Here is a 23,519-nt window from a genome sequence, read left to right as displayed (position 1 = left end):
TATATTAGTGGCATTGCTCTTGATTTTTTAACAAAAATATTGTTGGATGCAAAAACACTCCCCAATGGGGGTTCTTTTCACCCTTCTGTCACGGTACTACAAGAATTACACTTTAAAATGAAAATGTCATATTTATACCAAACACCATGTGTTGAACATTACCTTGATTATTAGGGATTTTAGGAAGATGACTATAGTTCGTCCAACTTCAAAAATGCTAACTTTTTCTTACAATGATTATATTTGTAACATTGTTAAAGTGGTAAACATAATGATGCAATTTACAAGACAAAAGAAGTTACGTAGGCTTGTGGTGACAAGATTTGCAACTGTTGGGAGCGTGGTTGAGCAATATCCGTATACGTGAATAGTAACATATACGTAAACAGTATCAAATTTAGCTTTATCTGATATCACTTATTTTATACCAAATTCAAGATTAAACTAATATGGAGAAAGGCAATGAAGAACAAGCCATACAAATATAACACCATGAATTTTACATGGAAAACTCTCCAATTTGGAGAGAAAACCACAGAGTAGGTAGAAGCAATTCACTAGTTCAAATGAGGAGAATACAATAATACAAAAGAACTTTCAAATTCTCTTTCCATACTCAAATACAAAATTGGCTAACAAGCCTTCAAAATACAAGGAATTCTAAGTTTTTGGGGATGATTATGGGATGAACCTATTTATAATCAAAATTTGAGTACTGTAGTAGTACTATACGATACTGTAGTATTATTGTGTGATACTATAGTAGTATTGTGGGTAATGTAGTAATAACAATTGTCAAACCCCCCCCCCCCCCTTTTTTTTACCAAATGTAAATCATCTACCACCTTCTTTAATCTTCTCTTCTATTTTCCTTATTATTATTTTTTCATGGGGCCCATGAATTGGTGGTGGACTCTACTTACCTCACAAATCTCCCCCTCACTACCATTTTTGGGATGTTTCTAATCTTTAAAAATTCCTTTCAAAAATTCCAACCTCTATGTTTCTTCCCTCCAAACTTAAGCCTCTCATTGCTCATCGTTCTTTTTCAAACATTTACGATATTGGCTAAGTTCAAGCAATGGTTGAACTTAGTTCCATTTACTACCTTGGTCAACATATTGGTGGGATTCTCCTTCATGTCTATTTTTTAGAGTCGAAACTATCCATTATTCATTATATTATGAAGAAAGTGATACCTAACATCAATGTGCGTAGTTCTAGCATGATAAACCTGATTCTTTTCTAAATTGATAGCATTTTGATTATCACAGTACACCATCACTTTTTCTTGGCGAATTTCCAATTATGCAATCAAACCATGAATCCAAATGGCTTCTTTTATAGCATCTCTAGTTGCCATATATTCTACTTCTGAAGTAGATAAATATCACCTGCATAATCTGAATCTACATATCCCATAAGAAAGTTATCTAAACTGTTAGAATCTTTTTCAAATTTCAAACCAATATTCATGGAACCTTTAAGATACCTCAAAACCCACTTAGTTGCTTCCCAATTCTTTTTACCTGGATTATGCATATATCTACTAATTACATCAACAACTTGAGAAATATCAAGTCTAGTACATACCTTCAAATATATAAGACTTCCCACCAAACTAGCATATGGTATTCGTTCCATATCTTTTTTTTTTTTTATTAGTGCTTGGGAGACAATTTTGCACTAGGTTTAAAATGGAGAGCTAAAGGAGTACTTACTACTTTTGTATTTTCTTTCATGCCAAATAGTTGTAGTACTATCTTCAAATATTGCTTCTGGGTTAGGAGCACAACACCCTTTTCCTCGTCATGAGTGATTTCCATTCCAAGAATTTTCTTGGCTTCACCAAAATTTTTCATCCCAAATTTCATCATCAATTTGGTCTTCAATTCTTCAATCTCTGTGTACTTTTTCTTGCAATCAACATGTTATCAACATACAAGAGAAAATATTTGAAATAACCATCATTCAATTTTCAAAGATAAACACAGTGATTATATTGGCTGCTTATGTAGCCATGGTCTTTCATAAAATGATCAAATTTCTTATACCATTGCCTTGGAGATTATTTTAAACCATACAAAGACCTTTTCAACTTGCACACCCATTCTTCTTTGCCTTTTGTCTTGAAGCCATCTAGTTGTGTCATATAAATTTCTTCTTTCATACCTCCATGTAAGAAAGCCGTCTTCACATCAAGTTGAACCAAATTCAAATCAAATTGAGCTACCATGGATAGTGAAATTCGAATAAAGGAATGCCCCACTACTGGAGAGAAAACTTCATTATAATTAATTGCCTCGTTTTGAGCATACCCTTTTGCCACCAATTGAGCCTTGAATATGATTTTCTCTTTTTTACTTGGATCTTCCTTCTTGGCAAAGACCCGTTTGCAACCAATTGCTTACTTCCTTTGGGAAACTTCACAAGCTCTTAGGTATTATTCTTCTAAAGAGATTGCATTTCTTCATTCATGACTTTACTCCATTCCACATTTTTAGAACATGCAACAACTTCTTTATATGTGGCAGGAATATCATACTCAACTATAGGTAGGGCATACGCAATCATGTTTGTATACCACACTGGCTTCTTAATCTCTCTTCTAGGTCACCTAGTTTTAATAGACTCTTCGTGTTGTTATGGCTCTTCTACTGGATCCTCCTCTTCATCGTCTCCTTCATCATTTTCTTCTGTGACTGAAGGACTATATTCATATTAAGGTCTTATAATGGCCTTTCTAATTTCTACATCTTGCAAATAACCTTTGTTAGTATTTTCCATGGGTGCATCTTCTTCTCTTTTCTTGAGCATTTGACTTTCGTAAAAAATGACATCCTTGCTAAATATCACCTTTTTTGCTTCTTTACCCCACAACCTGTAACCTTTCACACCACTACTAAAGCCAAGAAAAATGGCTTCTTTTGCTTGGGGGATCAAGAATACCACTAGTTACATGGTAATAAGCTAGAAAACCAAATATATGTAAGGAATCATATTCGGTAGCAAGTTTCCCAATCCATACCTAAATGGGTGTTTTTCCTTCAAGTACTGCAGATGGCAGTCTGTTGATGATATAGTTGGCACATGTAATAGCTTCTACCCTAAATGCCTTACCCAAACCAGCGTTGAAAAGCATGCATCTCACCTTTTTCCATCAAAGTGTGATTCATTCTTTCTGCTATGCCATTTTGTTGTGGAGTTCCCTTTACGGTGAAATGCCTCCTGATTCCTTCATCTTTGCAATACTTCTAAAATGGATCAAACTTGTATTCTCCACCATTGTCTGATAGTAGGTGCACTTTATCTTTCTTCCTATTTGGTTTTCGATCATCTTCTTCTAAGCTAAGAACACGTTTAGGACTCCATCTTTATGCTTCATGGTATACACCCAAAGTCTTCCAAAGAAGTCATCTACAAAGTGACGAACCAATGTTTGCCGGCTAATGATGGAGTCTTAGTGGGACCCCACACATCAGTATACACATATATAGTCAAGAATATATGCCTTTTTTTTATGGACAAAAAAACCAAACTTCACTCTTATTTGTTTTCCAAGTACACAATGTTCACAAAATTCTAATTTACAAGTTTTGGCAGCTTTCAAAAAGCCTATTTTTGCCAGCGCTTGCATAGCTTTTTCACTGGCATGTCCAAGTTGCATGTGCCAAAGCCTTGTAGTATCAGAATTGTCTCCTTCAGATTTTTCCATGGTGGTGTTGGCTCTACCTACAACTATGTGTCCTTGCAAAAAATATAGGTTATTTCTCCTTATGCCCTTTAATCACCTTCATGACTCCATTTTCAATGGTGATTTTGAATCTTTTGGAATCTAAATAACCTATTGAAATCAAATTCTTTTTCAAATCAGGTACATACCATACATTTGTCAGCTTTAAAGTTGTTCCATTATGTAGTTCCAATCGGAAGTAGCAACTCTTTTCATTTGGCATGGATGGTCGTCTCCCATGAGTACTTTTCCACCATCTACTATTTCAATACTAGTGAAATATATTTTATTGTATGTCATATGGTGGGTGAATCCCAAATCTAGGATCCATTCATTAGGCTGACATTCTGTTGTGGAGATAAGTACGTGCTATGTCTATATCCTCATCAGCTACATTAGCACTTGTGTTGGCGCTTGCATTTTGCTTCTCCTTGTGCTTCAATTTAGGGCAGTCCTTCTTCCAATAGCTTTTCCTGTGACAAAATCCACATTCATCTTTAGTAAGGAATCTTTTTCCATTCGAAGAAACTACTTTCGATTTGGAGCGAGAGTTGTTCCTTTTGGATGTTTTTGAAATTAAAATGTAATCCCAAGAGGGGGGGGGGGGGTGAATTGGGTATTTAAAAATTATTTAGTGGAATTTTGGTTTACTTTAAACCCTTTTAAATTTAACCAACCACAACCACACTCTAATATCAATCACAATATGCTAATCAGCGAACGTGCTATACCAATTGACAATCCTAGTTATATATGAATACTGAAAATACAAATCAAATTTAAACTTCAGTTATTTTAATATTCAATTCTAAAATTCAGCAATAATCAATGATTTTCTCAAGGCACAAATTCAGTAATACAAGTTAGGTTATCTTGATGCTTATGCTTCTATTAAACAATCAATTACAATAAGTTTACCTCAGCTGATCACACCTGAATTCAGATATCAAAACTTGTCTAATTTTTCATCCAACAACATAAACCAATATCCAATATAATAATTTGATTTAGCCACAATCAACTCTTAGAATTCAAAAAATTTCTCAATGAATTTAAAACATACACGCATATTATAAGGTGCTAAATTTAAAGAGATAGGGAAGAAGAGCGAACACAATACTTTTTACAAGGTTTGGCATACCGCCTACGTCCTTGCCTCAAGCAACTTGTTGTGAGGATTTCCTTTACCACTTCATTAAATAGGTGAAGTACCCCCCTCTCCGTTGGTAGGTTGAGACCCCACTCTAACGAGAGCACCCTTTTGCTAGGCAATGATTCAACAACCCTAAACTATCAAAGTTTGCACAACAGCAATACAAAATTCGTACGAGATAATCACTCTCAATTAGGGTAGAAATTGTACAAAATAAAGCACAATATACTTCAGATAATTAATATCAGATTGAAGCTCACAATAAATTTAAAGTATTCTGATTGTGGAATGAAGATTTAAGAAGAACAAATCAGAATATCAGCTAGGGATTTCAGTAAAAGCTCTCAGCAGATTTTCAGAGAGTATAATAAGAGTATAACATGAATTTGAATTATATGTGAGAGTTTGGTTGCCCTAATTTGTGAAAACATAAGCTTTATATAGTGTAGGAAACTTTCTTACCGTTTTCCCCAAGTTTGGAAACTCAAAAATTTGAATTTAAAAAGAAAATCTGCGTTGTTAGAAGTTTAAAACATAGAATTAAGTCTCCTGAACTTATTCAAAATAGCACACCAGAACAGGCAGTAGAAGGTCAGCCGCCTGATCCCGAGAGTTCAGTCGACTGATTTTTATTTTGTTCTTTCATTAACACTGGGGGGTAGCACATCAGTCTTGATAAAGAATCATCAGTCGCCTAACCACTAAACTACTTAGTCTCTTTCACATTTTGATTCCAAAACTTATTTTTGATAACTTTGAAAATGCATTTTAGACCTTATAAAAATATTTTCCATGTTCTAAATCAGGTCTCTAGTGTAGAATAAAACCTAAGAGCTTCAAATGCAATATTGAAAATAGAAGTACTTACGTGAGACTATTAAGATAAAAACAACTAAGTTCCTAAGTCTTCATATTGTATAGCTTCAATAATCATCTGAACTTTGATCAATTCTTCAATATGCTTCATGTTCTTCATGACTTGTAGCTTTAAGTCTAAGTCTCATTCAATCTCATCAATTAGGATCACTTAACTCTGTAAGATACTTGATTCCTAAAACTTAACTTGAAAGCATGCTTAGTAACCTTAATTTGTTATCATCAAAACGAGATTAAGCCTTGTTAAGCCAACAATTTTGCGGTTTTTGGACCTCTATTATACCACCATAGCTTCTGATGCATTACTTTCAACTTCTTTATTCTTTTTACAAACTTCATGATTCATCAATGCATCTGAGACATTCTTACAAGAAAGAGTATCTTTCACATACATTATGGTGGTTACAAAATGCTTATAAGGATCAGGCTAGGAGTTTAGAAAAACAATAGCTTTATCTTCATCTTTAATTTCTTATCTAAATTTAACAAATTAACCAAAAGTTTGTTCATAATATTCAAATGATTGATCATAGACATACCTTAATTGTATTGGAATTGAAAGATGTAGAGACCTGAAAAATAATAGCAAATAAATAATAGAGAGAAAGGAGAATTAAAAAGGGACAAAGCAGGGTTCATCGATGAATGCCCTAGTTTTGTCGACGAACTCCCATATGGGTTCGTGGATGAATTGCAATGTTTCATTGACGAAGAGATACTGAGAAGGGTGATTCCAGACCCTCTGGTTCATTGATGAGCTCATCACCTTCGTCGACGAACTCCCTTCTTTGGTTCGTCGACGAGTACACGTGGCTCATCGACGAAGCCACATGGACAACTGTCTATATATAGTCAGAAATTGCATTTTCAATGAGAGAATTGTTTTCTTACTATTTCTCTCTCTAAAAATTCGGCCCTCTCACCTTCTCTCTAAGATTTCGGCCCCATTTCTCCCCGATTCGACGATTAGAAGCTACCATGATGATCCCGGGGAGATTCTCTACAACTTAGCCAGAGCAGAATTTTAGTTGGAGAAGTTTAGGCACCATCCCAAAATCAGGGTAAGTAGGATATTTTAGGGTTTTCATAGTTATCAGGCTTTTCTGAATTCAAATTTTGTATTAGATGTTGATATACTGGTGTTTGGGATGATTAAACTACGGTGTTGCGGTTTTAGGGTTAGGGTTTCCAAACACCGCAGGCATGGGTTGAGGATCCCAGCGGGTGTTATCTCAGGAACCCAAGTAAATGATAAATAGTTTATAGTTTAGATAATTTCAGGGTTTGGAATTATGAACGCTGTAGGCGTGTGTTAGAAATTAGTAGACAAACTCAGTTAGTCAGGGAAGGGAAATATGTTATGCCAGTTAGATTAGAAATATTATCAGCAAGTATAGTATTTGAATATGGATTACAGAGTATGGTTTTGAATAAATTAGAGCATGGAAATTATATAGTACTAGAGATGATATTTATTGAGTTTTATTAAATTGTGTGGCATAAGAAATACTGGAATATTTACAGAATCTTATACAGATTTACAGATTTATGATTACATAGATTTTACAAAGTTATAAAATACAACTTATATAGTTTTATTTGCAGAGCTACGACTATACAAAGGTTTATAGAATCACAGTTTACATGGTTTTACAGAACCATATTTATACAGTATTTTACAGAACCATGATTATACAGAGTTTTACAAAACCATGATATACAGAGCATAGAACCATGACATACAGAAATACAGATTATATAGATATACAGTTAATACAATGTCATGGTTAATAATGTTTATACAGAATCATGGCTAAACAGATAGGTGTTATATAGAAACAATATTATATAGTATCAGACCCTGATGGAATAGAGCAGTTTATAGAGCACGGTACCGTAACTATACAATATAGACAGTACAACCATATGTCTCAGATAGAGTATGGTATTGCCGATTGTGCCATAGGTAGGGTAGAGGGCTCTTTGGCATCCGGACTAGGTGGAGCGGACCTTTTGTGCTATAGGCATATATAGACATATGCATATAGTTAGACTAACTCTAGTAGGCTAACCATTGTTTAGTCTTGCCTACGCGTCGCACAACTCTATCATGAGGGATTAAATCATGACATACATCCATCCAGGGAAGTTTTCAGAATGATGTACATATATAGTATACACAGAAAAAAAGATTATCTATTATAGTTAGAAGTATGATTGAATAAATAACTCAAAAATTCTGTATTTTAAATGATATAGGTGTGGGTTATTACACTGATACTTTTACATGGTTTCAGATTCGTAGCATCATTATAGATTATGTTTTGTATACAGACTCATATGCCACACACTGGTAATAACATGTTTCTCCTTACTAAGAGGTGTCTCACCCCAGTGTTATAAACATTTTAGGTAACCCAGAAAGACGTGCAGGACCAGCTTAGAGATAGAAGAGGCAGCTGAGTCGGCATAGTTTTGGGGTGAGTCTTGGGCTGAGTAGTAGAGTCCTTAGTATTTTTGAAATTTTTTTTGGGAAATGTGTATGTGAGTGTGTATATATATCTATATATATGTATATGGAGGATCTGTAGCACTTTGGTATTGTGTATTTTGGGTTATGATTGAATATTTATGTTTCCCGCTACATAGGTAATATACATGGTATGCACAGGTTACAACGACATCCACTCTGGGTCGTGATGATGACAAATATTTTTATATACTGGGTATCAGAGATATGAATTATAGCTGAAAAAAATGGTAGAATATTTGGGTCATTACAAAAGAGCTTCTTTTTCAAATGCACCTGTTTTTGATGCTTTTCATCATGTTTTTGTCTTCAAGCTTCAACCATAGCGTCTTGGCTATGTTTTCTCTCATGATGGTGTACTAAACATATTTCACGAGGAACAACCAGATCATCCCGCAAGCTTTTCGATTTAGATGCTTCCAGTCTACCTCCTTCATGTCATCGGGTTTATCTTTCAATGTTCTACCAAGTTCTTGTTGATTAAGGACATCCATAACTTCACATTGCCACATTCCAAAAGTATTACTTCCATAAAATTTTTTGACTTCAAACTTGCAACTTTGGAACCGTTTGTACTTCTATCTTCGCTTGCCATATTTCTTTAAATCAAATATATGGCTCTGATACCAATTGTTGGGAGTGTGGTTGAATTGTATTCGTATACATGAATAGTACATATATGTAAAAAGTAAAAAATTCAGCTTTATATGATACCACTTATTTTATACCTAATTCAAGATCGAATTGATATAGAGAAAGACAATGAAGAACAAGCCATACAAATACAACACCATGAATTTTATATGGAAAACTATCCAATTTGGAGAGAAAAACCACGAAGCAGCTATATGCAATTCACTAATTCAAATAAGGAGAATACAATAATACAAAAGAACTCTCAATTTCTCTCTCGTTGGAGATGTGGCATGAGAGGAGTCTTCAGGTAAGAGGGCAAACCGTCGATGGATTGGTCAAATCGTCAAAAATTTCAAGCAGAATCCAGACGTGTTTTCTTTCTACTCCAAATTGTCGACGTTTTCAATCGATGCAAGTTACATATTTTGAATTTGGAGACTAATAGATTGGGCTAATCAGATATATTTCCTCTAGGGATTGCTACAGGGATTGTTTAGATAGGATCTAAGGTTCTTATATGTTTAGGGTTCACATATAATCATTGATTTGTAACCCTATTGTAAGCTTTGACATTGTTCATAGTGGAAAAGAGGTTGCTGCTCCCGTGGACATAGGCTAATTGCTAAACCAAGTAATTCTTGCATTTTTGCTAGTGTTTTTGATTCTTATCATTACTGAGTGTTTGCTTCTTGAGTATATTTCATTATCGAGTGATTGCATTGGTGGTTGTTGATTGATTCGTATGGGATTTTATGCTTCCACTATGTGTATCCAAGAATGAACAACAACAAGTGGTATTAGAGCTATTGGTTCAACAATGGCTGGGGTCTCTTCGATGAAGTTTGATGTGAACAAGTTCAACAAAATTGGTAATTTTGGGCTTTGGCAACGAAGGGTGAAAGACTTGCTAGTGCAACAAGGGATGGTGAAGGCTTTGTACATAAATAAATCGGATGAAATGAATGACACAAGTTGGAAGGAGCTTGAAGCAAAGGCGGTGTCCACTATCTGACATTGTCTAGCCGATGACGTTATGTACAACGTCATGGATGAGGAATTGATGGCTATAATTTTGTTAAAACTTGAAAGTTGGTACATGTCCAAGTCGCTTACGAACAAGATGTATCTTAATCAAAAGCTTTATTGGCTTAAGATGCCGGAGGGTTCGAACTTGAGTCAGTACATTAACACTTTTAATCAGATCATTAGTGATCTAAAGCACATTGATGTGAAGTTCGAGGAAGAGGATAAAGCATTGATTTTATTGAATTCTCTACCGATGTCTCCTACATACAAAAACCTAGTTACGACGTTGACTTAGGGGAAATAAACCCTAGAGTTAGAGGACATCATGAGTGCGTTGCAGGGGTTCCACCAAAGGAAGAAGGCTAGTGACAAGGGTTCATATTCTAAAGGGCTTGTTACGAAATTGAATAAGGATCGTAGGGGGAGCAGGTTTTGGGCTAGATTGAGCAGCCATAGGGATCGGTCCAAGTCTAGGAAGAAGAAGGACGTGCAGTGTTTTAAGTGCAGGAAAAAAAGGGGCACATAAAATCCAAGTGACTGGAGAGGAGAAAGCGAATTGCTGAAAGCAAATAAGGTTCGTTAACAACGACAAATGTAGTTGAAAAAGGAGACTTTGGGAACAGTGAAGGTGAAATACTCTCGATTTCATCGGGGTCAGATGAGTTCACAGATTCTTGAATTTTGGACTTTGCTTGTTTGTATCATATAACGCCCAACAAGGATTGGTTTACTACATACAAATTGGTCAATTCTAGTTTCGTTCTGATGGGGAGCGATGCTGTATGCAAAGTGATCAGGATGGGAAATATCAGAATTAGTATGTATGATAGTGTGGTGAGGACGTCTTGTGATGTGAGGCACATATTAGAGTTGGGGAAGAATCTAGTTTCGTTAGGCACCTTGGATTGTAACAGATTCAATTACAAGTCTGAAGGTGGGGTAATGAAGGTGAGTAAGAGAATTTTGACAGTGATGAAGGGGAAGAGAGTGTTAGGTAATATTTACATACTTTTGGGTACCACAGTTGTAGGTGAAGCTGCAACCATACATTCTGAATCTAAGGTGCATTGACTTTGTTTTAACCTCGGTAAAATCCGAGCGACCCGAGAGGGTCGGTCGACCATTTTTATGGTTCGGTCAACCAGGGTGCTCAGTTCGGTCGACCAGGATGAATTTGAACCCGGAAGATGGTCGACCAATCAAAGGCGATTCTGAACCCTTCGAGGTTCGGTTGACTAGACTTAGTTTGGTTTACGGAACTTCATATACTTCAGTCGACCAAGTCCTTTTGAACATGGAGGTTCGGTCGACCAGGGCATTGGGACTTCTCACGTGTCCGTTTGGTCGACTAGGGCGTTGGTATACATTTTAGGAGGGTCGACTGAGTGGTCAATAGTTTGACCTTGGGAAGGTTCGGTCGACCGAACATGCCAACACTATACATTTCGGTCCTATTCCTTTTATGAAATTTTCCTTAATCACATAATACTTAATTCTAAGACAATAGGGGACATTTTCATGCAAAACTTTGGGTCACATGGTCGATTTAAAGCCTTTGAGAGCCGACCGAAAAAATCCGACCTCGATCGACTGAAGGGTGATCCCTAAGGTCCATCTATGGTCTTGAACTTATAGATCCTACATGCATGATATGCACCAATTATTACAGACCATTGGAATTTAAATAATATTACATACCCGAATTAAAAACAAAAAGGGAATTAAACACTTTGGGTCTTCTTTTTCTTCAAGTCAATATGTGCCGCATATGATACTTCTAATTTATCCTACATACAAACTAGATCACACATAAGATCTTTGTGTTTTGTCGGAATCAAAACCAAAGATCGGACTAAAAAAGTCAACAAGATGTTTGTTAGGTTTATATTATGGAAAGCTGAAGAAGAAAACTAGACTGGGAGAAAGATCAAATTCCTCAGGACAGAAAATGGGATTGAGTACACAAACTCGCAATTCAAGTAGTTTTGCAAGCAGCAAGGCATAAAGAGGAATTTTACTGTATGTCGGACACCGTAGAAAAATGGTGTGGCAGAGAGGATGAACCAAACCCTGGTTGAAAGGGCTCGGTGCCTCAAGTTGCAGGCTAGGCTCGCCATGAATTTCTAGGCCAAGGTGGTTAGTATGATGTTTCTTGGTAAATAGATCACCAATGGCATCACAGAATGGGAAAGCTGCTAAGGAGGGGTGGACAGGTGAAAAGGTAGACTACTTTGGACTTAGAATATTTGGGTGTCCGACTAATGCGCACATTCCTGGTAAGGAGAGACCTAAATTTGAGGCAAAGTCTAGACAGTGCATTTTCTAGGATATCAGAAAGGCATGAAAGAGTTCAAGCTATGGGATTTAGTGTCAAAACAAGGTGGTGATCAGTAGGGACATGGTTTTCAATAAGAAAGCCATGTTACGGCATACTCAAGAAGAAATAGAGAAACAGATACCAAAAAATCGTAGCTGCAATAAGCGTGCGATTTAGGTGGAGTTAGAGACTCAGGGCATACATGGAGGGAGTCCTAGCCTGAGAGATCAGCCAGCGGTGCAGATGGAGTTAGAGACTCAGGGTGGAGATGACACTAGGAGTTATAGCTCGGATGACAAGTAGCCGCATCGTAGCATAGCTATAGACAGACCTAGACGCGTCGTCATGCCACCCCCTAGGTACAATTTAGATGACCTAGTGTTTTATGTGCTTGTCACCAGCAGTGAGGATCCTACTATCTATCAGGAGGTCGTGCACAACCAGTAGAAGGGTAGTTCGATAGGCACTAAGGTAGAGGAGATGAAGTCATTACATAAGAACTAGACGTGGAACTTAGTGGAGCTTCCAGTTGGGAAGTGGGCGATTGGATGCAAGTGGGTATACAGAAAGAAGGAAGCAATTTCATAAAGGGAAAGAGAGAAGCACAAGGCTCACTTGCTAGCGAAGGGGTACTTACAGCGGAATGGAGTATATTATGATGAAATCTTCTCCCCTGTGGTCAGACACACTTTCATCAGGGTAGTATGGGTATTAGTGGCGCAAAATGATCCGCATCTAGAGCAGATGGACGTAAAGACAACATTCCTCCATGGTGATATAGAGGAGTTGATTTACATGACACAACATAAAGGGTTTAGCCAACCTAGACAGGAGCACTTAGTATGCAAACTGAAGAAGTCACTGTACGGGCTAAAGCAGTCTCTGAGGCAGTGGTACAAGAGGTTTGAAGCCTATATAACCCATATCGGCTACAGGAGGTGTGAGTACGATTGTTGTGTCTATGTGAGGAAACTTGTGGACATGTGTCTTATATTTATGCTGCTATACGTTGACGATATGTTGATTGCTGCTAAAGACATGACTGAGGTAAATTGGTTGAAGACTCTATTGGAAAAGGAATTTGACATGAAAGATTTGGGTGCAGCCAAAAGGATACTTGGCATGGATATTCCCAGGGACAAAGTTGCAGGGAGAGTATGGTTACCTTAGGGCGTCTATGTGGATAAGGTGCTGGAGAGGTTTATCATGACTAATGCTAAGCCAATGAGTACGTCTTTGGCGAGTCATTTCAGGTTGTAAACCGCCCATTGCCCAAGGAAGGACGATGAGATTTGTGATATGTCGAGGGTCCCTTATGCTAGCACAGTGGGGTGTCAGATGTATGCCTTGGTGTGTACGAGGCCAGACTTGGCACATGCTGTCAGCGTGGTGAACAAGTTCTTCTTAAATCCGAGTCGACAACATTGGGATGTTGTGAAGTGGATTCTCAGGTACTTGAGGGGTATGACCGGATATGATATAGTGTTAAGTGCACAATAGAGTGATCCGTCAGTAGTAGGGTATATGGATGGTAACTACACGGGAGATCTGGATGACAGGAGGTCTACCACAAGGTACATATTTACCCTTGTGGGATGACCTATTTGTTGGAGGTTTATGGTGCAGTCACTTGTGGCTTTGTTTACAACTGAGTCGGAGTACATGATAGTGGCTGAGGCTGCCAAGAAAGCATTGTGGCTTATGGAGTTGGTTAGAGAGCTGGGTGTCCAGCAAGATGGAGATCAACTGCAGTGTGATAGTCAGAGTGTCATTTACTTAGTGAAGAATCAGGTACACTATGCGAGGACGAAGCACATCTATCTACAGTATCACAGGGTCAGGGAATTGATTGCTTTAAGAGAACTTCTTTTTGAGAAGGTGCATACGTCTGATTATGCAGCTGATATGCTAACAAAACCAGACACAACAGACAAGTTCAAGCATTTCTTGGACTTGATCATCATCTCCAAGTTCTAGATGGGATATGGGTCCAATCTACTATCCCGGGTGGAGTAGCAGTTATGTTTTAAGATGTCCAAGGTTGTGAATATTCACCAAGGTAGAGATTGTTGGGAACATGGCTCAAAGCAGATCACATGCACTAGAGAAAGCTACATGAAGCGAGGGGCAATGACATGAGAGAAGTTTGCAAGTCAGAGGGCAAACTGTCGATGAATTCAGACAGAATGCAGAGGTGTTTTCTTTCCGCTCCAAACCGTTGATGGTTTCTATAGGGATTGTTTAGATAAGATCTAAGGTTCTTGTACAATTAGGGTTCACATATAATCATTGATTTGTAACCCTATTGTAAGCTTTGACATTGTTCATAGTGGAAAAGAGGATGCTACTCCCATGGACGTAGGCAAATTGTCGAACCACATAAATCTTGCATTTTTTCTTGTGTTTTTGGTTCTTATCATTACTAAGTGTTTGCTTCTTGAGTATATTTCATCATTGAGTGATTGCATTGGTGGTTTTTGATTGATTCGTGTGTGATTGTGTGCTTCTACTGTGTGTATCCGAGAACAAACTACAACATCTCTCCATGCTCAAATACAAATTAGCTAACAAGCCTTCAACATAAAAGGAATTCTAAGTTTTTGGGGATGATTGAAATGAGATGAGATGAACCTATTTATAATCAAAATGTGAGTACTACGGTCGTATTGTGTGGTACTGTAGTAGTACTATGCAGTATTGTAGTAATACTGTGTGGTCTTGTAGTAATAACAACTGCTACCCCTTTTTGACCAAATGTACACCATCTACCACATTGTTCAATATTTTCTTCTCTTTTCCTCATTATTATTTTGTCGTGGGGCCCATAAATTGGTGGTGGACTTTACTTACCTCACAACAACAACATTCATTGCTCTTTGTTCAATATATTTTAGAAGAAAATATTGAGGAACATGCATGTTTTCCTCGGAGCATTGGAATATTAGTAGATGGATAGATGACAAGTAAAAGAGAAATTGGTAATGTTGTGACGTTTGTCTTTTGAATTACTATAGTATATTCCCTTAAATTGACAAGCTTACTTGTTCGTTACTCCAATTGGTTGATGGGGAAGTGTAACGAGTCATACTTATGAAGCTTGTGTATAATATTCTCGAGCCCAACTCTTGGCCCATTGGTCTTTTGGCTTTGTCTTATAAATGGTGCCTCCATATAGTTGGAGTCTAAATTAACCTTATAAACCCAATATCTCCCTAGTATAGCTTTGATGTGGGACCATGACATAAGAGAGGATAAATTCAAGGAAGCATCTGAAATTATTGAGACAAGGTGGGAATGCCAAATTCACTAATTTGAAATTGCACACTTCTTGAACCCAAAGTTCATTATTTAAACCCCAATGTTCAACAAGATAAAGAAATCATGATGACTGAGTTAGTCAAATGCATAATAGGATTTGTGCCACCCATTGAATTCTAAGATAAAAGTTCAAATGAGTTGGCAAATAAAACTAACAATAATGACTTCTCTATAGTTGATATGACTGTGAGATAAAGGAAGACAAAGGCAGAAAGTATAGTGGTTTTTAACTACTTTGGTTTTAGTTAGTATTTATGTGCATTTTTACTTAAATTTTTTTTAAAATACTTTTAGCTACCCTTTTTTTTTTTTTTTGGGAAAAAGAGGGCGACACTTCCTATCTTTATTAGAAAACTCCTCACTTATGGCGGAAGAATACCATGGTTCCAACCTCGAGACTTGAGGAAAACAAAAACCCCAAGAATCTAAAACTGACTTAACCAATTTATTCAAAACCAATAAACCAATGACCAACAACCAAACGAATAAATAAGAACTAAACAACTATAAGTGGAAAACAAACAAAACTCTGGAAGATCTTGAGGAATAAATCAACCACTCCAGCCTTCACAAACACCAGCACAAAGCATCACGAGCGCAAGGAAGTAAATCCCAACAAATCCAATAGAATCATTTCCCTGACTTGTTGTGGAAGCTCATCCTAACAACTATATGATCGAGATATACCAGATTCACCCTGCTTGGCAAAGAAATCCGCACTTTGATTCGCCTCCCTATAAACATATTCCATTTTATAATGTATGTCTCTCAATGCTAACACAAGCTCATCCTAGCTAGTAGTATAGTAGCTATTAATTTGAAATCATTTAATTAACAATGAAATGGCAGAGCTCATTTGGATTGTCATCTTTGAACTTGCAAAATTTTGATATGCGAGAATTGTTCGCTGGACATGTACAACTATAGATTGCGTAAGAAATTGGAGAATATTCCATATGTGAGTCACTATGATATCATGAGTTAAATAATATAAAATATTTTTATTTATTATTACCTTTAAAATCATATTTATTATGTTATTTCCTTGCAATTTATTAGAGAAAGGAGGAATATATTAGTTCAATAACACTTGAATGATTTAGTGTTTGTGAAATATAATTGAACTTTGAGGTGTCAATAGAATAGGTATGGTAGGTACTATTGATCCCATCCTTCTGAAAGACATTTTTAATAGAAATGAGTGAATAATTGGTAAACGGATGAAGATTCCAATGAAGACAATGAATGTCTATTAGAAGATAATTATTTTGGCATGCGATGCTATTGTTAGATCCACTAGAGCACCCTCCCACCCTAGCTCTCCATACCCAAATTGCACTATGTCAAGAATAAGCATGAATGTCTCATAATCTTCTAGAGGAAGAGCTTCATTTAGCACTCTTGGAGGTACAACAATATAACTTATAGATAAGGTTGAGATCCAAAAGTCTTGTGCAGAGGAGATTGAAGAGTAAGATGATCTTAAAGATAATAATCCAGATAATGAAGATGACGATGATGAGATAATGTATAGTAAGGCATCAATAATTGGAGTGATAATAGTCATAAATATTGTTTGGTTTTAGTGCTGATTATAAATATGGTAAAAATAAATTGTGTTTGGAATTTCACCTTTACAATAATAATAATAATAATAAATTGTTGTCATATTATTTATCACATAATTAATATATTCTATTATATAACAAAATACTACTTAAAAAAAACTAACATTTTTAATCATATTTTTTCTGATTAAAAAATAATTAATATTATTCTAACATTTTTAATGACAATTTTAATAACTTGTGAGGGTTTAGGATCTTGTGGCCGTGATAATAGATTTTGTGGTTATGATTCCTAATTATGATTCTAGGAGGAGGTTGGTGGAGTAGGAGGAGAAGGCCAGCAAAGGAGGAAGAGAAGGTAGTGGTGCTACAAAGAGGAGGCTAGCAAGGGTGGAGAAGGTTTACAAAGGTATAGGAGGAGGAGGAGGAGGAGGAGGAGGTGGCAGCGTGAGGCCGCGAAAGAAAGACCTATGCATAGGAGATCACTTTGGTTAATGGAAGAGAGAGGGGGAGAGGGAAGGAAGTTTTTCTAAATTTCCTAAATTTACCACTAAAAATTGTCAAAATTACAAGTTTGCCACTGATTTTCTACCATTTGTAAGTATCCAAAAAACAATCACTACCCCTCAGTTAAAAAAAAAGAAAGTAATTTTGGAAAAAAAATACTTTAAGAGGAAGGACTTATTTTTATATAAGCCAAAAAAATATCTTTTTTAGACAAGCATTTAAGTATATTTTTTTAGGTAGCTCAAAAGGGAACGATGATGACTACTAGATTTTAGGTTATGAAATCTTTAATTTTATTCTTTTGTTTTGATATTAAACTATGTTGTTGATGCTTTTGGACTTTTGGTTTGGCAATTTCATTTTCACTGTGATTTGAAGTTTAACTCTTGCATGATTACTTTAAATTATGATCACCTTGCATGCAACTTGGTACTTGGTAGTCATAAGTTTTATGAATTTATGTTTTGGTATTGAACATTTTAGTACTTTTGAATTCAAATGTTATTGCTAATATGTTTATAAATCAATAATCCATTGGATAGGGAATACAATCTCAATAAACAGCTCTCTTGCCTTCGTGAGGCACAGATTTTCGCCTCACTACCCTTTTGCGCTTTGTGAATCTTAACCCTGTAACTAACGATAAATATGAGTATCTGTTTAGATCTTCAACTCAAATACATCTTATTGAACAAACTTGAATTGGATTCTTAGTCATCATGGTTGTTGGCTCGGACTCAATATAGGTAATGACAACAACGAAGAAACAGTGGTAGTTGGGGAGCAACAACAACATGAAGTATTAGGTTGTATGGGTTAGAGATTTAGGAAGTTCTTTCTTGAGATAACCAATAACTATTCCCTTTTGTGGGGAAGGATGGTAGGGAATGTTCGCAAATACCAACCCACTTGAAAAGTTATATCATACCTCACTATGAAGCATCCTAGGAGCTAGCACTTGTAGATGAGAGATAGAAAAAGGAAGAACTACAAATCCAAAATGTTGGAGATGCGCAACTAGCAATTTGTGATGTTGTGACTTTTACTAGTGAGGCTTTGACGACAATGGTACTTTGGTTGTGGCCTACGATGGAAAGCAAAGAAAGATTATGATCAATTGGGAATTGTTCAATAAGGAAGATGGTGGTGATGTGGATGCTAAATGTAGGTCTAGTTTAGGGTTTTAGGTATAGCTAGCATGATCAAACTTATAGTTGTATGATGATTGAACTAACAATGGTGGATGGTGGTTTGATGATCGAAGCGAGAAGGATCCAAATTATGCTCTAATACCAATTGATGTGCGGCTAATTGAAAAAAAAAAAAAAAAGAGAATGAAGTAGGGAATTAAGAGAAAACATTAGGTTTAAAAAAGAAAGAAAGTTGAATGAATTTCAAAACTAAATTTAGGGTTCAATTCTTAATATTCCAACCTACCTCTCATGGCTATGCATCAAGTAAAGGCTTTCTCCTAACGCTAAAGAAGGAAACAATCTCTAGAAAAACAATGTCAAATCCAACAAAGAATCAATCTCTAGGAAATAATAAGATAATGAGATATAATTGGGAAGTAATACGAACCCTAACTCAATCATTTCCAAATAACTTAATCTTGCTCTCACATCAAATTCTGCATCATGAGAGAGAATCAAAAGAAGGTATAAAAGATGAAAAATCATAGCAAAATTCAATTTGGGGCTTAATGCTCAATATTCCAATATTTGTTTCTTAGGGTTACACATCAAACTTTTTTCTAAAGTTTCTCCTAATATTAAATAAATAGATAATCTAAAAATAATAATATCAGATTGATTAAGGAACAATACTATTGCATGGTTGGTAGTAGAGGTTTTGCGTGGTTCAGTTGAACCTTCAGAAACCAAATCAAAACGAAAGTTTTGGTTTGGTATTTTTGTGAACTGAAATTAATTTGAACCTTTTGGTTAACTGATAGTATTGTTAACTGCCAGTTCGGTTTAGTTATCCAATCCGAACTAATTTTTAAATCATTATAATTTTTGTAAAGAAAAATTAGATATTTTACTTAGATTTTGATTTAGTGTGTACATTTACACTTTATTTATATAAATTAATCACCCAAAAAATGTTTAGTGCATGCTATTTTAGAACTTTAAGATATATATTTTATAAATTATTATATAGTAATTTATAATATAAATAATTTATAGTATAAATAAATACATATATTGGTTTGGTTCGGATAACCATCGGTTCATGAACATAAAAACTGAAATCGAACCAAAACCTGAAAATCGTAAAAAATATGAACCAAAATTAAATTGAACAAATTGATTAACCAAATTTTTGGTTTGTTTTGAATTGAATTAGTTTACAAATATTATTGAACAACCCTGGTTAGTAGTGGTGCATGGTGTACCATTTTAGAACAATTAGCACTATGCAGATTGGCATCATGCGAGTAGGCTGGATTTTAGCCTATTTCGTTTTGAATTATGTATTGAAATTTAATTATGGCAAGTGATTGTGATAAGAAAATTTAAGATTTAAAATTTTTAGAACAGAGCTTTACAAGAAAAATGGCTATTACTTCTAAAATTTGCTGACACAATTATTCAAAGAAAATTTAATTTTATTTCTATTTATATGCCAGCAAGCAAATTTGAAAACATTTCTTCCTATTATTTGTTCCACAATCTCTTTCAATCATTTTTTTCAGAAAATATTGTTTAAAAGTTGTGCTTACTATAAATTTCCTACACGTTGAAGACTTTTTATTTACTTAAATTGAATATTCAATTTATTTTTAGATATGCAATCCACAAATTAGGGACTGATATTTGTATTGAAAGCGACTTGGAATTGGTGGTGGGATGGATCACATCTAGAATTTGCTCTTCCTGGTATTTATGGGACTTTTGGGAACTGTTAGAGAAGGAACTACAAGGACTTCAGTTCTCTATAAAGCACCAATTTAGAGAAGGTAATCAAGTGGCGGATTACTTGACTCGTCAAGGCGAGGGAGGCAACACGAGGAGATATTTTGTAGGTAATGTGATGCCGAGTAAAATGAGAAGTCTAATTCGTATGGATAAGATGAGTATTCCAAGTCTTTGTCTTTAATTGTCATCATTTGGTTCACCTATGTTTTCCTCAGGTTTTTGTTTTGCAAGTAATTTACATCAGTTCACAAGTTTTTTTTTTATTTTTGTTTGTGTTTGTTTGTTTTGACTACATATGGGCATATTTAGTTTGGTTTAGTTGGTTAAAGGTACGAGTTTTGATAGGCTTATTTTGGTTTTGCTGCCAAGGTTGGTTTTGATAGTTTATTTGTAAATTCCTTGTGACATATTTGTAATCATGGTATTCTTTCGCTATAAATGAGGGCTATCAATCAATTTGAGGTTTTCGTAAAAAGAAAAAGAAAAAAAATACTTATTAAGGATATGGGAGATTTGGCATTAAAGATTGATGAGAGAGAATCACTATTGAGATTGGTCAACAAAGCAAATAAGGGCTAGTTTGTTGTTGAGATTGATATTATTCATTGATTTGACTTGATTATAGGTAATTGATTATGCTAAATTGGTGTAATTTGTCTATAGAGAATGTATATAAATAGGAGCTTCTGTATAGTGTAATCTTTACACCGAGAAATAGACAATTCTCAATTCTCCTTCTCTCGTTGTCTTCCGTCTATCAATTTCTAGACTCTGAATTTCTTCATGGTATCAGAGCTTTAGGATTTGGAAGGGCATAATCTTCTCTTCTCAATTTCTTCTTCTCGGTCACAAAACAAAACACTCTCTATTTTTCTTTTCTAGGCCTGTCAATGTGATTATCACACGTTGTTCAGCCCTATATTCTCTACTATTTATTTGCAACAAACTATCAGTAAGTTACAACTTATTTCAATTGCTATTAGTTTAAAACTCTCCAACTTTTTTTTTCTTTCTACAAAGGCTGTCATTTTTATTAGTGGGACTTATAGTATTCTCAACAAATACAATGTCTAGGTAAGCTCTGGTTAAGGAAAGTCTTGGGTTTTAAGCCGCCATTGTGACTCCCCTCACTTTTCTGGGAGGTTACCAGATTGTCTTTTCGAGATCACCGTCTGCACCACTTCCTACATTATGCCTTCCAATGTTGAAAGCACCCAACTTTCCCAAAAATTTGATTATCCCAGTCACCATTTGTTTGTCTGCAACACCGACATTCCCGATGTTGTTTTGATTTCTCAACCATTGACGAAAACCAATTACACCACAAAGAGTCAATCTATGCTCTTTGCCCTTGACACCGAAAACAAGATTGGCTTCATCGATGACACTATTCTGAAGCCTTACAAATCTTCCCCTACAAAATACCTCTTGTGGTCCTACTACAACAACATGGTATAGCTTGGTTAATCAATTATCTTTCTCAAGACATTTCTACTAGCGTTATTTTCTGTGTTCTTACTCGAGATATTTAGGTAGATTTGAAGGATCGTTTTTCGTAAGTCAATGGCCCTTGCATGTATCACCTTGAACAAGAAATTCATAATCTTATTCAAGGTAATACATTAGTGGCTACATATTTTACCAAGCTGAAGCTATTATGGGACGATCTTGCATCACTTCAATCCCATTTGTTCCAAGAAGACATCGCTCAATACCAGTAGTATCAGCGCACCATGAAGTTTCTCATGGGCCTTAATGAGTCTTTTGGCGCCATTCGTGCCTAGATTTTGTTGATAGACCCTCTCCCCATAGTTAGTCACATCTACGGCTTGGTTCTTCAAGAGGAATGCCAAAGGACATTCAGACTCCTTCACCCATTGACGGTGTTGCCTTAGCCACAAAAGGTATCCTCCTCACTCCAAAAGATGAGAAGAATTTTCACAATCCACTGCCAAAATGCATGCACTGCCACAAGGAAGGTCATACCATTGACTGTTGTTACTTCATCCATGGGTTCCCACCTAGCTCCCGCAAGCCTAGCTCAGGTTCAAAACCAAGTGCACACCAAGTCTCCTTTGCTGACAACAACCCATCCACTAGCAATTTCCTATTTAGCCTTGATCAATGCCAACAGTTCATAGCCATGCTCAACACTGCTACTTAGTCATCATCTATGACCAATCACATAGGTAATATTACGTCATCCTTATTAGGTAAACCACCCCTCCTCTCTCCTGAAACACTTTGGATCCTTGATAGTGGAGCCACTGATCATATGGTGTGTTCTCCCTCTGATTTAAGCTACTGCATTCCTGTTCATGGTCGTACTATACGAATCCCTAATGGCTCTCATGCTGTGGTAACTCACATTGGTTCTATCGTTTTCTCTTCCTCCTTCATTTTGGAGAATGTCCTTTATGTCCCCTCCTTTCATTTTAACCTTATTTCTGTTCGTATGCTATGCCACACACTCTATTGTCTAATCATTTTTTCTGCTCATATGCGCCTAATTCAGGACCTACCCTCGATGAGGATGATTGGATTGAGCATTGAGCGGGATGGCTTGTACTACTTCACCAGAACGAATCCTGCTCGTTGTCAGGTGACTACATCAAATTCCCAACTTTGACATCGCCGACTAGACCATTTATCCAATAAAGTTTTGTCTTTACTTTCCAATAATGTTTGCGAAATTTGTTTCAATTCTGAACCATGTTATATTTTCCCATTGGCTAAACAAACCCATCTTGAATTTCCTTCTAGTTCAATTTCTTCTCCTACACCTTTTCATTTAATACATGTAGACATTTGGGGGGGTTACCGTGTCCCATCACTCACTACGGCTCAATATTTTCTGACCATTGTCAATTATTACACCAGATGCACTTGGGTATACTTAATGCATCGTAACTTAGATACTTGGCACCTTCTTCT

The sequence above is a fragment of the Malania oleifera genome, chromosome 6, assembly GCF_029873635.1.
Source record: "Malania oleifera isolate guangnan ecotype guangnan chromosome 6, ASM2987363v1, whole genome shotgun sequence".
NCBI classification, from domain to species: Eukaryota; Viridiplantae; Streptophyta; class Magnoliopsida; order Santalales; family Ximeniaceae; genus Malania; species Malania oleifera.
This window is presented reverse-complemented; position numbering follows the sequence as displayed.